Genomic DNA, 17,021 nt, shown 5'->3' with positions numbered 1-17,021 from the left:
CTCAAAAAAACCAAGATTATGGCAACCAGTTTGATTGATAACTGGCAAATAGAGGGAGAAAATGTAGAAGCAGTGAAAGACTTTGTATTCCTAGGTGCAAAGATTACTGCAGATGCTGACTGCAGTCAGGAAATCAGAAGACGCTTAATCCTTGGAAGAAGAGCAATGACAAATCTCGATAAAATAGTTAAGAGCAGAGACATCACACTGACAACAAAGGCCCGCATAGTTAAAGCAATGGTGTTCCCTGTAGTAACATATGGCTGCGAGAGCTGGACCATAAGGAAGGCTGAGCGAAGGAAGATCGATGCTTTTGAACTGTGGTGTTGGAGGAAAATTCTGAGAGTGCCTTGGACTGCAAGAAGATCCAACCAGTCCATCCTCCAGGAAATCAAGCCAGACTGCTCACTTGAGGGAATGATATTAAAGGCAAAACTGAAATACTTTGGCCACATCATGAGAAGACAGGACACCCTGGAGAAGATGCTGATGCTAGGGAGAGTGGAGGGCAAAAGGAAGAGGGGCCGACCAAGGGCAAGATGGATGGATGATATTCTAGAGGTGACGGACTCGTCCCTGGGGGAGCTGGGGGTGTTGACGACCGACAGGAAGCTCTGGCGTAGGCTGGTCCATGAAGTCACGAAGAGTCGGAAGCGACTAAACGAATAAACAACAAACAATACATCCTGATCAGCCTGGACTTATTCCAAAGAGATAAAGGAGGGATAATATAGGGTGCATTTTGAATGCTACTGATGATATAAATAAGAAAAACAAGAAAGCAACTGTTGGGAAAATCAGGTTTCAACTATGCATCGTCTCACAAACATAAAGGGGAGGGATTCTTCTTTTGAAACGTGACTTTTATTATGAAGTGTGTCTCTGCTGTGTTCGTGGGGAATGCCAGTTGCCTGACTTCCTGTTTCCTCCTTCTCTCTGGGCCCCTTGTGGCCAGTTGTCCATTTTGTTTCCTCCTGAGCAGACATGCATGCAGCAGAGCCACATGGCAATGTGGCTCTAGTCCAAAAGTACCTTGCACACATGCACTGGAGTTCTTTTCTTCCTTCAGTGTTAATCTATCTCTGTTTGTAACCAAGATCTACAAAATAAAATGTAAGCAACCTTTACTTTGTTTTTTACACTAACCAATGTGTAAAGACTGTTTTATTTTTTCTGAATGCTAATCAAGCTTTTCCTGTGCAAGTGCTTTTTTCTGGGATGCTTCTACTCTGCTACAATTGCTAAAAACGCTGCCTGGAGTTCTGTTACTCACATTCCAGACTCCAACAGCAACTACAGTCTTTCTTGATGCAGAAAAGGCCTTTGATAATTTGGAGTGGCCTTTTACACGTATGACTCTCAAGAAGATGAACTGTGGTTTGAATTTTCTTACATGAATACAGAGCATTTATAGAAAGTCAAAATAATGCCAAATGGAGTTTTAGCACCAAAAAAAGTATTATAAAGAAGGGGAGAAGACAAGACTGTCCCCTTCTCCTTTTTTATGTCTATTGGCATCTTTCGTCAGTAGAATATAAAATAAGCAACTTCCATTGGCAAGGAAGATACAACAAGAAAATAAAATTTCAGAAATTAAACTGGCAAATAAAGAATATAAACTAAAATTATATGCATATGATATTCTACTTATAGTTATTCATCCAAGGGACTCCCCTGAATTGATAATGGAACGTATATAGCAGTATGGCTTGCTATCAGGATAGCAGATTAATAAGAACAAGACTGAAATAATTACAAACAAGTACATGGAATTTACCTGAAGAAGAAAAGCAATACTTTCAGCAAATAACAGAGTTCAATACTCTTCTTAAAAATATTAGGTACTTAAGAATTTATTTAACAGATAAAAAGAAAGTTTTATTTAAGAATAATTATCCATAGACCTGTAAAAATACAATGGCAGACATTTTAAGATGGAGAAGGCTGAAGCTGTCCTGGCTAGAAAGAATGACATCAGTAAAATGAACCTTTTACCAAGGGTTAACTTCCCATTTCAAATATTTCCAGTAAGAATTAAAAACAAAGTATTAAATGAGTGATGGAGATAAATAACTAACTGAAAGGCCAAGAATTAAACTTAAAATTTTACAAGACCTGAAAACTGAAGTGGATTGGTAGTACCAAATTTCAAACTGTATTATCAAGATAGCTATCTACCTTGGACTACCAACTGGATTATATGATTTTATGGCTGGGTTTGGGAGCCAGTTTGGTGTAGTGGTTAAGGCATCAGGCTAGAAACTGGGAGACTGTGAGTTCTAGTCCCACCTTAGGCACGAAGCCAGCTGGGTGGCCTTGGGCCAGTCACTCTCTTTCAGCCCAAGGAAGCAGGCAATGGCAAACCACTTCTGAAATTTTGCCAAGAAAACTGCAGGGACTAGTCCAGGCAGTCATCAGGAATCAAAACTGACTTGAGGGCACAAAAAACAAAAAACAATGGCTGGGTTGCTTCAAGTGAGTGAGTAGGATTCTTAAATGGTTTGCATAAATATCTTTAGCCTGATAGAAATAGAAATGCACAATGCACAAGAAATGCACTATAAGAGATTATTCAGTCACAAGAAGTGTATTAAAAGTATGGGATAAATACAGTAAAAGAATTAACCCAGAGTTACTGCTCCTTCCTTCCATATAATTTATTTTCACAAAGGTGAATGTACCGAAAAAAATTACCAGTGGAGAAATATAATTTGTAATTATAACTAGGACTGCAAGACCTAATTATTAACAAAACAAAGATGAAACCTTTTGAGATTCTTTCTTTAGAACGGTCAGAATCACCTTACTGGTAAAATACCTCCAAAGAAATAGTATAAAAAGAATTACAAAAACAAGGATTAAATTTGAAAAACTTATAACACAAGATTCAGAACACCTATTAGGGTGGATTTACAACTTATTAGTGAAATACTACTCAGAAACCAACCAAGTTAAGGACTGTGTGATTAACTAGATGCAGAATTTAAACAGGCAGGACATTCCCACTGCAACAATGGGAATATCAATGAAAGACAAACATTAAAGTTACTGTGAATATCATACTTTCAGAAAACTAGGAGAAGATGTTTTACTGTTATCTTATCTTATATTATACATTACTGATATTGATGATTGCCGAAATAGATACCTCCCTTTCTGACAATCATTGGAAGTGCAGTAATCAGGTCACATTATTCTTTCACATTTGGTGACAATTGTTGGTAACAAGTCCAACAGTTCTGGAAGATTATCTTTTTTATAGAATGAGACAAATTTTAAATGTTGAATTCTGTTTATGTGCTGCTATTGTTTTTTTTTTTTTTTTGTTAAGCATTACCAAACCTTATATTGCCACAAAGTATACTGAGTTGACTTGGTATAAGATAACAGCTGCTAGGACACGTTATGCCTTTTATTGGAAATCCTCTACAGAAGAACGGCAAACTAAGCTATAGGACAATGTAAAAAATTACTTCGTATTTGAAAAGCAAGTCTCATACAGAATTTAATTCAACTTGGAAATCATTTATGGATTACAGTTCTACATACAGACTTTTACTGCATCTGAAGTTTGGGTTTCTCTTAACATAAGGTTTTAAGGTATTAGTTATTGTTTGATGTGTTAAATAAGGATAGAGTTCTTAGATTAGACAGAAATCTTTGTTAATTCTTTATTGTGACTTCTGATTTACAGTATGTTATACATATTATTCTTTTTAATTATTGAATATTGACTTGCCTTTAATGATGTTCTGAAGTCTTAATTGATACCAGATACTTTAATATGCAGTACTAATCTGTTACTTTGACATTTTATTTTATCTTACATTGCTTTTCTTTTTTCTCTCTTTTTGTTGTTTTTACTTTTTTAATTTTCTTCTTGCAGTGCATCCCATGGAATAGAGGTGTAACATGCGCCCCACAAGGAACACCCATAACTGCCCACGCAGCTGCATTTGCACCAGTTGCAGCTTCTGGGTGCTCTTCTAGGGCTGCTCCATATAGAGCACATACTAGTAGTCCATGCAGGAGGTGACCAAGGCATGAGTGACAGTGAGAAGAGCCTCCTGGTCCAGCAATGGGTGCAACTTTTGCAGAACATGAAGCTGTGCAAAGGCTCACCTGGCCATGGCTGCCACCTGCTCCTTGAACAGGAGCCATGAATCCAGGAGGACCACCAAGTGGCACACAGGTTCTGTTTGGGGTAGTGCAGCCTCATCCAAAACAAAGGATGGTAAGTCCCCATAACTAGGGAGCCCCAAAACCCAAAGTCACTCAGTCTTGCTAGGGTTGAGCTGAGGTCTCTAGTTCCCCATCCAAACCCCCACACCCCACAAACACCAAGACAGGACTCCACACCATCACTTAATTGGAATGGGGCAAAGATATAGAGCTGGATATCATCAGCATATGGATGATACCTCACCCCATGCCATTGAACGACCTCACCCAGCAGCTTAATGTAAACGTTAAACAGGAATGCAGAGAATACTGAACCCTGCAGAACCCCACAAAGCAGGGGTTGAGGGTGGGATCTCTCACCCCCAATCAACACTGACTGGAACTTGCCCCAAAGGAAGGAAGAGAACCAGCACAATACAGTGCCACCCACTCCCAACTTCCAAAGCAGATCCAGAAGGATACCATGGCTGATGGTACTGAAAGCTGCTGAAAGGTCAAGAGTAAGGATGGATGCACTACCTCCATCCCACTCCCAGCAGAGGTAATCCAAAAGCCACCAATACCTGGGCCTGAAACCTGACTGAAAAGGGTCCAAATAATTTATTTATAGTAACTAATAATAAAAACAAATGATCATAAATAATTGTCAATCCAGAATTTGAAAACAAGTTGCAGGATCTGGATTTTAGCTTGTACTTCTGTAGTTTAGCAATGATTTCATTATCCATGTCCTTTTTTAAAAAATGGCAGTTATGACATTCCTTTGGAATCCTGGAATCGGCATTATTCTAATCTCAGCATTAATGGAAATGTACTAAAAGATATTGAAGTTAATTGGAAGATGTTCCATGTAGGAAGCATTTCAAACTATGTGTTCACCTTATAAGATTGCTAAATTTGGGTACTCTGGATTTCTGAGCTCCCTTCCCTTTCCAAAGCATTTGTTTCCTTACAAAATTCTCTGTATGAAATGCACTACACATTTTAATTTACCCAAAGGGCCTCCCATTCTTCAGCCCCATTGCTCAAACTTATTATCAAAAATCAAATACAATATCAGAAGCATTCCTTCTTTCATCCTAATGGTAGGGTTCACACCCTGCAGTTGCATACCAATGTGCATAGCAATTATATTTTCTTCTACCAGTAAGATTGGATGCAAGAATTTAGGAAAACCTGGAATAATGGTGGAATTGTCAGGGACATCTAGCAACAACTACTACTACATACATTGTTACTACTCTGCTACTAATTCCATTGTCCTCAAGATACCACTACCATGATATAAGGACTACTGCATTAGATTCCCACCCTTGGTAAAACTGTTATCTCAGGTAAACATGGGTTGATAAGATGGGAAGAAGGGTATTGTTCAGAGACAGCAGTAAAAATCATTTCCTTGTTTGTATGCAGCCCCCTGAGCACATATTGGAAGACAGCCCCATCCTTGAATATTCTAGTTCACTAGGTTCTCTGGATTCATATCGGGGGGTTTCTGTAATTTCACATCCCCTTTTTTCTTCTTCTGTTAAACTTGAGTTAATGACCAATCATTTCATTTACGCCAAGTTCATTTTAATTTTACAGGAGGCTGGAAAAAAGAATACTTGCAAGTACTTTAGTTGTTGAATGTTGTATGTTAGACATATCTAATGGCTTGGAGGTGAAATATCTCCCATCCTTTCCCCAAATTGGTGATTAGTTTTTATTAAAGAAAGGCATAAAATCTTCCTTGGGATCTCTCTCTTTCTCTCTTCTATAGTGAATTTTAAAAGAAGGAGGTCCTAATAAGTGCTGTGCACGCTCTGGGGAACTTCTGTACAATTGGACTTTTTTATCTCTTTCACTTGCTGCCTAGCCTTCAAGCCTATTATTAGCCCATTGATCTTACTAAACTTCCCAAATCCTTTATACCCCACTTAAGCATTGCTATCAGCTGCTACCACCAAGTCCTCGAAACAGGCTGCCATCTGTACTTTGCAGCTAGCAGTTTTCTGGGATCATAAAACCAAAGCCAAGGTAGCATATTAGAGTAGCTCCATGTTGCGGTCTCATTTAGCCTTATCATTTTTATATACAGTCTCATCCACTGCATCCAGTCATCCTGATTTTCAAAATTAAGGCAGTATGCTCTATGTAGTTCTTTTAGAACCAGCCAGTAGCACCAAGTGTATATTTACTACTCAGATTTGCCCATGATCCTGGGCTAGCATTATTGGCTGAAAAATCAGTGCAGCCACAAGAACTCTGAAGAATTCTTTCAAAATGTTTTATTCAGGTTTAGTCTCTATTTTTTTAGTCTGATCAATTAATTCCTAATAGATTTCTTCTTGTGCAGAAATACTGAATATGAATCTTCACAATTTAAAACCTCTCCTTAAAATTGCAAATGTATTTATACATACTGTCACATTACATAGGTTTTCCTGTCGATTTTGTGCAATTTCTGGTTTGGTTTTACTTTGTTTGGCTTGTTAATTCATTTTTATCTTGTTTTTTGTTTACAATGTTTTCTTATCAACATTATGTTTGACAGACAGAGTGGTCACTGCCTATTGCTTGCTGAAGTCAATATAGCAACACAATTTGAAATTATTTCAACATATATGTACAATCTGAGAAGCATAGTATAGTTAATTAAAAACAAAAGACTATGATATAAAAAATCCTGGTTCCAGATTCCAAATTATAGACTAGATATAGTCTAGATATAAATTATAGACTAGTCTTTACTAGGGGCATCTCTGGCTAAAAAATTTAAGAAGGCAGACACAATTGCACAATCAAAGCCTGGCTTCTTTTTATCACGCCTTGCATGCATCACATGCTCATAAAAAAGAGGCTTCAATCAGTCACATCCACCACCTTGACCTTTTTGACCTCCCCTGCAGACCATCACAGCATCCTTGCAGTCATGTGATCATGATTTGGGCACTTGGAAACCAGTTTGCATTTATGACCATTGCAGCTGGTCACATGATCGCATTTTCTACCTTCCCAGCTGGCTTCTGGCAAGCAAAATCAATGGGGAACCATGTGATTCACTTAACAACCACATGGTTAGCTTAAAAACCACAGTGGTTCACTTAATGACCACTGCAAAAAAAGTTCGTAAAATCAGGTCAGGTTTGCTTAATGACTGCTTCGCTTATCAACCAAAATTCCAGCCTCAGTTGTGGCTGTTAAGTGAGGACTGTCTGTACTGCTGATCACCTAACTGAAGTGTTTTGGACTAGTAGGTGGAAAGATCAAGGAGTGGAGAGGGCTCATTCATATGGCTTTGCCTCACTGTTGCCAGTTTCTCCTGAGTGATTCTGCAATGCTTATTTCTAAACAGCAGTAACTAGTTGATTTTGCCAAGTAATTGGCTTATTTTATGGAACAGATTTGTGAGGAAATCCTTTCTAATGTCACCATAACCCTGGCAACTGGCAATGCTGCATTTAGAAAGCGTTGCTGTCATTCCTTTCAGACACTCCTCTTTCCTTTAACACAGAATGCTTCAGCCTCTCAGTCTGAAATTTGCACAGGTGTTCCCCATTGGAGGAACTATATCTGGGAAAGTTTCAGTATATTCTGCCTCCTAATTACAAAGTTACAGTTTTAATAGAGCGTAATTTGAAACCTTCTGCACCAGTACTTGTTTAATTTGACACACTTCATCCTGTCATATATCTCTAGCTTGCCAACAATTCTCATTCAGTTCTTTTGGGGGGAAAAAGGGTTACAGTCACTTGTGTGTTTCTCAGGATGATGGAAGGGACCTTTGTTTTTCAGAATTACACTGCAGATGCAGACATCAAGTCAGACTGGATTACTTTTAGCATGATCAGTTCTGGAATTCTTGATTAGGTTCCCAGAACAAATCAAGTACTCATTAAAACTGTACTATGTATATTATGAATACGTTTTAAATATCAGGTGAAAAGTAAGTCCTGTCTAAAATCAATTAGATTGACCTGGCAAAATAATAGGGAAAAAAACAAGTTTTCACCATACTGTCTAAAAACTAAAAATGTTGGTGCCAGAGGTTATTAAAAGACAGAAGAAAAGAAAAGAAAAAACAGCCTGCTTGCATGTGGATATCTGCTCTAGGAATCCAAGCCAAGTAAGGTTCACCCAGATGTTTGGATGATCAGAAGGCGATTAATACCAATTTATCACAGGACAGTTACTCTGCTGAAGAACTGGCACTTATGAAAATTGTCTTTTTAATTATTTTATTACAAGATGTATGTGTGTATGTATTTATTTACTATAATTTATATGCCACTCTGATTCAAACAAGACTGACAAGTTTGCAATATAATAAAAATACTAGAATAAAATCAATGACAAAATAAACAGCAAAGCAAAACAAAAATACCACAAGGAACAACTGAGATTATTGACGTCCATAACAAAAAGGTCCCCCTCATCGCAGATCTACAGTTTTCATGGCTTTCTGAAAAAATCAATAAGGTAACTATGTGCTCCATTTACTGTATTTGTTATTGTTCAGAAAGACATTATAGCTGTAATCCATGCACTGATAGCTCCCAATCAGTGCAAACAAATCCTAGCCCCAAATAAACCATAAACAATCAAGCCTGGTTCACATAATAGCACCATAATGAGCATACTTGCATATTTTAATTTCTATCTATCTGCTCTGCTCCTTTGGGACAGAGGGCAGACTTTCTCCCTCCAGGAGCCAAAGCAAATGTTTAGGGCCTTCCATTGCCTTGTCCTGCACTTCTGGGAAAGGGGAGGCACCTCATCCCCAGCTGTGCTAGTTCTGCTTTTGATCATAGTGTATTCCTTGATCCTGCTGCAACCATCTTCTGTCACCATCTTCTGTGGGGTCAGTTGTTGCTTGGTATAGTTGTCAATCTGGTTGGAGCCGTCTTTTGCTGGTGTGTGTGCTTGTGTATGTGTGCTTTTTTCTCAGTATTCCTATCCTTTGAATCGAGTAAATGGAGCATCTTTGTCAGGAAACCAGGCTAGGAACCACGCTGAGCTGGTAATCCAACTCTAGTTCTTTATTGCTCTTACCTTACAGACAGAATCTTGCCAGACTAAGGCTAATCACTAACCTAAGGGAAAATAACCCAGAAAGGGCTCTAGGGGGGAGCTACCTTGAACCTCTTAACCTTCCCATCAACAGAGTCCGGGCTGCGAAGTCTCTTATCAGTCTGGAATGCGTTATCTCCCTGGGAACCAGCGGCAGCACCGAAAGCCACCACATCACCCCCTTCTTCTGCAACACATTCCATCACAATCTTGCCTGTATTGCAATAATACTGAAGGACATCTAAATGCAACTTAAAGACTTGATTTGCAGTGGATCCCTGTAGGGCATATTGCTCAAGTGGAGGAATAGACATGTGCACTTTAATCAAACCTCACAAGAATTTGCAAGAAGTAGGACTTCCAGTGGGGCCATGGCGATCTGAACAGCTGTGCATGCGGGCTCCGTGGGCAGAACTAACAACGCGGCAATTTTTTCGGGCTCAGGCAGGTTTTTCCTGAAGCCCAGGAGCATTTTTCCAGAGAAAGGAAAACACTCAGAATCACCCCATCTATCCTTCGGATGGCTGCTTGCAGCCAGAAGATTGCAAACAGTGTTTGTGCTTGACTGGTAAGAGCTAGCCAGGAGGCTGTGATATCACCATTCCCAAGCCACGCTGTAGCCTTAAAGGGACATTAAGACCAGCCACCCCATTTCTAAATCACCCAATTTATTTTTCTTTTAAGTATGTGTACCCTAAGAGAGACTTTCTACAGCAAGGAGAAACCGGTTCTCTTGGTACTTATAGTTATTTTTGTGATTAATTAATTTTTATTTTTTTTTAAGTTTTGGACTTTGCTTTCCATCCAAATACTAAGGAGGGTTGAGAGTATGTAATCGTCTCCCTGTTATTATTTTTGTACTAAATTTGAAGATATTAGCATTTCCCTACACGTTGAATTGTCTGTTTTTAACTTTCAGCTTTCAGCTGCTACTTTCCCTGGGGAACTGTCTGTTATCTTACTCTCACTTGTGTAAACACATTCTGGAATTTTTCTATTATCTTTCACTTTTGCTGGTTAAGTACCTAGGGGGTGCCATAACCTACTGCATGAGACATGGAGGATTTCGATCAGACTTTTTCTGACTTCCATCAAAACTTTAAACAGATGCTTTCTGATTCCTGCCAAGCTCTTATGCAAGCATTCAGGATATTGTGGAAAAAATGATGTTTAAAATGTGTCATCTGGTTGGGGATGTCATAGATGAAATTGAAGAATTTAACAGCGATAGAAATGTTTCTTCTAACAGTGAGATCGGGGCTTCTGTTGAAATGCTGGATGAAGATTGGGCAGTCAAGTTGGAGAATTTAAGGGAGTGATCGAGTTGCAAGCCACAAGTGAAATTGTCTTTTTGATGGAAAGAAGGGGTCATTATGTATGGGAGGTTTTCTGAAGAGTAGTTGGAGTTTTTGAGGGGGGCAGTTGGGTTGTTCGATTTCTTTATGAAAAAAGCTCTGTGTGCATTGTGGGATATGTAAATGCTCTGGTTTATTTTGAAGTGGGGTAAGGGTTTAAGACTATTTATCTGGATTGCTTTTATGGGCTGGTTGATTTCATTTATCTTTAATGATTTGGATTAAGATTATTAAGGTATAAAAAAAGAAATAATAAATGTTTGGTTTTGGGTTTAACACAATTAAGGTCATTATAATTGCTGTATTATCAAGTACAATGGCAGACAATTTATATGTTTTTTTTAGTTTGATCTTTATTATAGTAGACAGGAATGTATAGATTAGTAGTGGGAAGGAAATAATTAAATAAATGTTATCCGGGGGTGGGGGGAGTTGATTAGCAGGCAGGGAGGTGGGTAGGCATGTATGCGTTGTTGTTTATTCGTTCAGTCGCTTCCGACTCTTCGTGACTTCATGGACCAGCCCACGCCAGAGCTTCCTGTCGGTCGTCAACACCCCCAGCTCCCCCAGGGACGAATCCATCACCTCTAGAATATCATCCATCCACCTTGCCCTTGGTCGGCCCCTCTTCCTTTTGCCCTCCACTCAGGCATGTACGTATGTATGTATATTCTTCTTTTAACATAAGGGGAGGGAGCAATTGTATTTAGTGATTTTTATACTGTGCCAATGGAATGATTTATAGAAATAATGTGATTTTGGTTTAATATAGAGTAAGGGATTGATTGTGGAAGATTGTTGTATATCCTTGCTGCTAAAAGTCGGAAGTCACTTCTTTTTGTAATTTTTGTTTTTAAATTCCCTTGTGTTTCCACACTTTTTAGTTTTTTTTTTCTCTTTGTAGCTTTTTGTTTTTCTGTAGTTTTTATCTTTGTCTGAAATCTCATAAAATTCTTATTAAAAAAAAAGGAATTGCAAGAAGTATAAGTGTGTAGGCATTTTCTGTGTGTGAGGAAGCCCTATGCGTGACTCAAACTATTAATAACATGTCTACTCTAAATCAAGTTTCTGAATTCTGCTATTAATCTAACAACCTGTTCTAATATGACCCTTCTATGTTCTGGGAGGATACCTGAAGATGGCTCAACCTGTTCTTCTAACTTACATAGATCTTCAGAGTTACATATGTCATGCCCCATTCTAAGGCATGCATGCCTCACAATGTGATCATGCCTTCCTGTTGGAAGGGAGGGCCAGGAAGCATGCATAGGCTTATCCCCTCAAGAACAGATTGCACGGGTGGCTCGCCCAAGGCCGGGCGGCCATCAACATAATCAGCCACTCCAAAGGGCCCCGGGGTATTCACCTGGGACGCACACAGAAGGAGGAGAATGGCAGTCGGACGGCACCCGTCCGAATCACCCATCAAGGCTATTGTCTCACCAGGATCACCCATCAAGAGGGCCGGGAATGGACACACGGACAGGAGGGGGGGGGGCGGAAAGGGGCAAGGCTGACGCACGTGTATATAAAGGGAAGGAGCACAACACGTGCTCATTCCCGTCTTTCTCTAGTGACCGTATCCTTCTCAATAAACCAGCTTTCCTTAGCCATTCTAAGTTTGAGTCTGTGCCTTATTGGGGAGAAGCTACACATCACATAAAGACGGGAATCAAAAAATTTTTTTCTCGCTAGCACCTTTCCAGGTACTCCTGTGAGGGAAGAATGCAGCGATGACCCATCTCCTGACGCGACGTGGCGGAGCCCCAAGAACCAGCGTCGGCACCCCAACCTTCGCAGAAAGGGCCAGCGGACGCCAGGCAGGGGAGGAACTGAGCCACAACATCACCTTGACGCCCACCGGTGAGACGCTGCCAGAATGGGTCACCCTCGACGTCACGGGGGATTCCCTGCCCATGATCCTCGGGGCGGCATGGGAGCCGTTGCACGCGACCTCAGCCAGCGGCAGGGATTGGCGGTGGAGCAATCAAGCCATGGGAGGCCTCCCGGAGGACGCAAACTACGGGGCCACAGAAGCGCGCCTGGCGAGGATCGAGCGGCTACTCCACGACCTGGTGCGGGAACGCGGAGGCAGTGAACGGGGCACCAGCAGCGCATCCCCACCCCCACGCGATTCCGCAGCATGGCGGCGGCAGTGGCAGGAGGACGCCGACGCTTACCACGCGGAGCTGCCGGGGAAGGAGTTCCCCCCCCCTTTCGCAGGGCGTCAGCTGGGAAGAGGCCTATGACGAGTCGAGGGCAGCGAACGGGGTGAGTATGAATGGGGCAATGGAAGCGCGTCCCCGCCCCCGCTCGTCCCCAAAACATGACGGCTGCGGCGGCAGGAGGAAGCCGATGGCGCCGGCGCACACAGCGCAGGGCTACCGGGGAAGGGTTCCCCCCCTCTTTTGCAGCTCGTCAGCTGGGGAGAGGCTGGAGACGAGCGGAGGCGGAGCCAGCGCCACCTGGAGCCTGGTTGAGGGAATCCCCACGCCGGAACCACAGCGGCCTACCGGAAGTGGGGATGGCAGCGCGCCCGGTGGGGGAATCCCCGCCCAAAATCTTCGGTGCGGCGTGGGAGCCACCCCACGCGCCCACAGGCAGCGGCAGAGGCCGGCGACGGAGCGAGCAAGCAATGGGACGTGGCCCAGAGGACGCGTGCTGCGGAGCCGAGGAAGCGCGCCTGGCGAAGATCGAGAGGCTGCTCCAGGACCTAGTGCTGGAACGTGGAGGCAGCGAAGGGGGTGAGTGTGACTGGGATGCCAGAAACCCGCCCCCACCCCTGCCCGACCCCGAAGCATGGCAGCCAGAGCAACAGGGTGTAGCGCGGCAGGAGGAGGCAGAGGACGTCTGCACACACCGCACAGGGTTGCCGGGGAGGGTTTCCCCCCCCCCACTCTTCTGCAGCGCATCAGCTGGGGAGCAGCTGGGGACAAGGGGAGCCGAAGCCGGAGCCACCTGGAACCTTGCTGGGGGGACCCCCACATCGGAACCACAGCTTCACACCGGAGGGGGGAGTGAACACGCATCTGGAGGTACCCTGGGGTCCACCAACGATGGCAGTGAGAGACCTCGCAGCGAGATTCAATGGCGACCTGGCCACGCTGTCATTCTTTTTGATCAACGTGAAGAACTACATGGCAGAATACGGACCCTGCTTCCGAACGGAAAGGGGAAAGATCAATGCTATCGCAGATAGACTCAGAGGGAGGGCGGCTGACTGGTACGTTCACCTATGCCAGGCAGACGCTCCAGAACTCAAACACGTGGATGCATTTCGCAGTGCCCTGGACTGCCATTTCCAAGACCCCCTCGAGGCCGAGATGGTGAAGAGAGCTCTACGGGGAATCCGGCAAGGGCAACGCTCCGTGGCTGACTACGCCAGTGAATTTCAAGCGCTTGCGGGCAAAGTGCGGGATGGTCACAATCCACCCTCACTGAAAAATTCAAGGAGGGACTCAACCTAACCATTTTAAGGTGGGCACTGAACCGGGATGACCCCGCCACCCTCCGCGAATGGATTGGACTCGCGGGAAGGGCGGAGAACGCCCAGGAGACCTTTCGGCACGTCCAGAGGTCCCTGCAACCTGCAGCAACGGCGAGAGGACCCTGACCCAGTGGCGCTCCAGCAAGACCGACACCCCGACCCTGGGGGGGAGGAACGAGAACGCCGGTTTGCCCAGGGACAGTGCTTCCTGTGTGGCAAAACGGGCCACAAGGCGGCAACCTGCCCAAACGCAAAGCCACCAGATCGGCAGAGACGAGCAGCGAACAAACCGGCCATGACAGGAAAAAAGACCGCAGCAGCCAGTGGAGTAGTAGGCGTAAAAGCCCTACATTACTCCACCGAAGAAGACAGCGAGGACGGCGAGCCGGCGGGAAATGCCAACCGCCTGCTTTAGGAAGCGCCATGAAGCAGGTGAAGCCGAACAGCGGGTGCAGCAGAAGCTGGGTGAGCGACAACTTCCCCACTTTCTACGTAAAAGTCAACCTGCGGAGTGAGGCCAACTCGGTTAACGCATGGGCCCTCGTTGACTCTGGCTGCTCGCGGTGCCTCATGCACTCGAGCCTGGCTACTGACTTAAAGCTCTGCCGCCACTCGCTACCGCAAAGCCTTACATTCACCCAGCTGGATGGCTCAGCCGCGGGGGGGGGGGGCGGTCACCCACTGCACCGAAAAGGTGACTCTGCAGCTCGGCAGCCACCGAGAAAGACTGCAATTTGTGGTGGCACCAGTCGGCCACCCCCTAATAATTCTCGGGATCCCGTGGCTGGTGCGAAGGAACCTGCACATAGACTGGGCGACCAGAACCATTATGCTTCCCGATGGCAGCTACACAGCACCCACAGGTGAGCAGGTCCCCCGTGCAGCAGTGGGGAGGGCAACCTCCACAACGGTACACCCAGTCTCAGAGCTCCTGGAAGGCCTACCCCCCCAGTACGCAGATTTCGCAGACGTCTTCTGGGTCAAGGAGGCGGACAAGCTCCCACCCCACAGAAAAACGGACTGCTCCATACAACTGATCCCGGACGCACCCCTACCTAAACCGAGGATCTACCCGATGTCCCAGAGAGAGCTGTCGACATTGCGGGAGTTCATCGATACAAACCTGGCGCGGGGTTTTATTGAACCCGCAAACTTGCCCGTTGGGGCCCCGGTCCTCTTCAGGGAGAAAAAGGACGGCACCCTGAGGCTATGTATGGATTACCGGGGCCTCAACACAGCGTCCATTTCTAACAAATATCCCATGCCAATCATAAAAGATATCCTCTCCCATTTGGCCAAGGGCAGGATTTTCACAAAACTGGACCTGCGCGAAGCATACTATCACATCAGAATAAAGGAGGGGGACAAGTGGAAGACGGCGTTCAACTGCCCGTTGGGAGCATTCCAGTTCAAAGTCTTACCCTTTGGGTTGGCAGGTGCACCTGGGGTCTTCATGCAGTTGATCAATGAAGTCCTGCACGAACACTTATACAAAGGTGTCCTCGTCTATTTAGACGACATATTAATCTACAGAGAATCAGAGGAGGAGCATGAGCGCCTAGTGAAACAGGTACTCAGGAAACTCCGCAAGGCCGGACTCTTTGCCAAACTCTCCAAATGCGGGTTTCATCAATCCCAGATCGACTACCTGGGGTACAGAATTTCAGAAAGAGGCGTCGAGATGGACCTGGACAAAGTCCAAGCCATCCTGGCGTGGGAACGCCCACGCACAAGAAGACAATTACAAAGTTTCCTGGGTTTCACGAACTTCTATCGGGCGTTCATACCGGGCCTATCAGAAATCGTCCTGCCCCTCACCAACTTGTTACGCACCAAGCGTTTAGCGGACACGCGCAAGTCATGCAACCCAGGAGCGCTCCTCAACTGGACTCCGGCTTGCCAGATGGCCTTTGAGCGCCTCCAAAAACTCTTCACCACTGAACTGGTCCTCCTTCACCCCAACCCTACGAAGCCCTTCATGGTTCAGGTCAATGCCTCCGACTTCTCGATCGGGGCAATACTCCTGCAGAAGGATCCCAACGACCAGCTATGGCCCTGCGCGTACCTCTCCCGCAAGTTTTCTGAAACGGAACGGAGATGGCACGTGTGGGAGAAGGAGGCCTTCGCCGTCAAGGCCACCCTGGAGGCATGGCGACATCTATTGGAGGGAGCTGCCTGCCCCTTCGAGGTCTGGATGGACCACAAAAACTTGGAAGCTCTCAGTACCCCAAAACGGCTTAGCCCCAAACAAGTCCGATGGGCGCAGTTCTTTAGTCGTTTCGATTTCAAACTAAAATTCATACCGGGGAAAAAGAACTTCCTAGTGGATACCCTCTCCCGTCGGCCACAAGATGCCAGCCAGGCATCCGACATCGTCGGAACCGTATGGACTAACTCGCAACTGGGCTGCCCAGTGATCACACGCAACCATACGGAAACGCAACGCACCAAAGCGCAACCACCAGCGAGGGCGGGGAGAGGCCCACACATCCCCTCCGATATACAACAACAGTTTGCCCAGGCACTAGACACGGACACCTGGATGCAAGCAAACCGCTCCAACGTTACCGTCAAAAACAGTCTGGCATGGCGGCACGACAAGCTATACATCCCGGAACAACTGAGGCCCGAGATCCTGCGGCAATCACATGATGACAAAACGGCGGGCCACTTCGGATTTGTCAAGACACTGCACCTCGTTCGACAACAATTCTGGTGGCCTCTACTGCGGAAAGACGTAAAAGACTATGTCGCAGCTTGCCCCACATGCGCCAGGGTCAAGCGCAAACCGGGGAAACCTCAGGGTCTCCTACAACCAGTGTCAAAACCCTCACGCCCATGGGAGGAAATATCCATGGACTTCATAGTCGACCTACCACCCAGCCAGCGAAAAACCGTCATATGGGGGGTAAAGGACTACTTCTCGAAGCAGGCGCACTTTGTAC

The sequence above is a fragment of the Candoia aspera genome, chromosome 2 (assembly GCF_035149785.1).
Source record: "Candoia aspera isolate rCanAsp1 chromosome 2, rCanAsp1.hap2, whole genome shotgun sequence".
NCBI lineage: Eukaryota > Metazoa > Chordata > Lepidosauria > Squamata > Boidae > Candoia > Candoia aspera.
Note: the sequence above shows the minus strand (reverse complement) of the source record.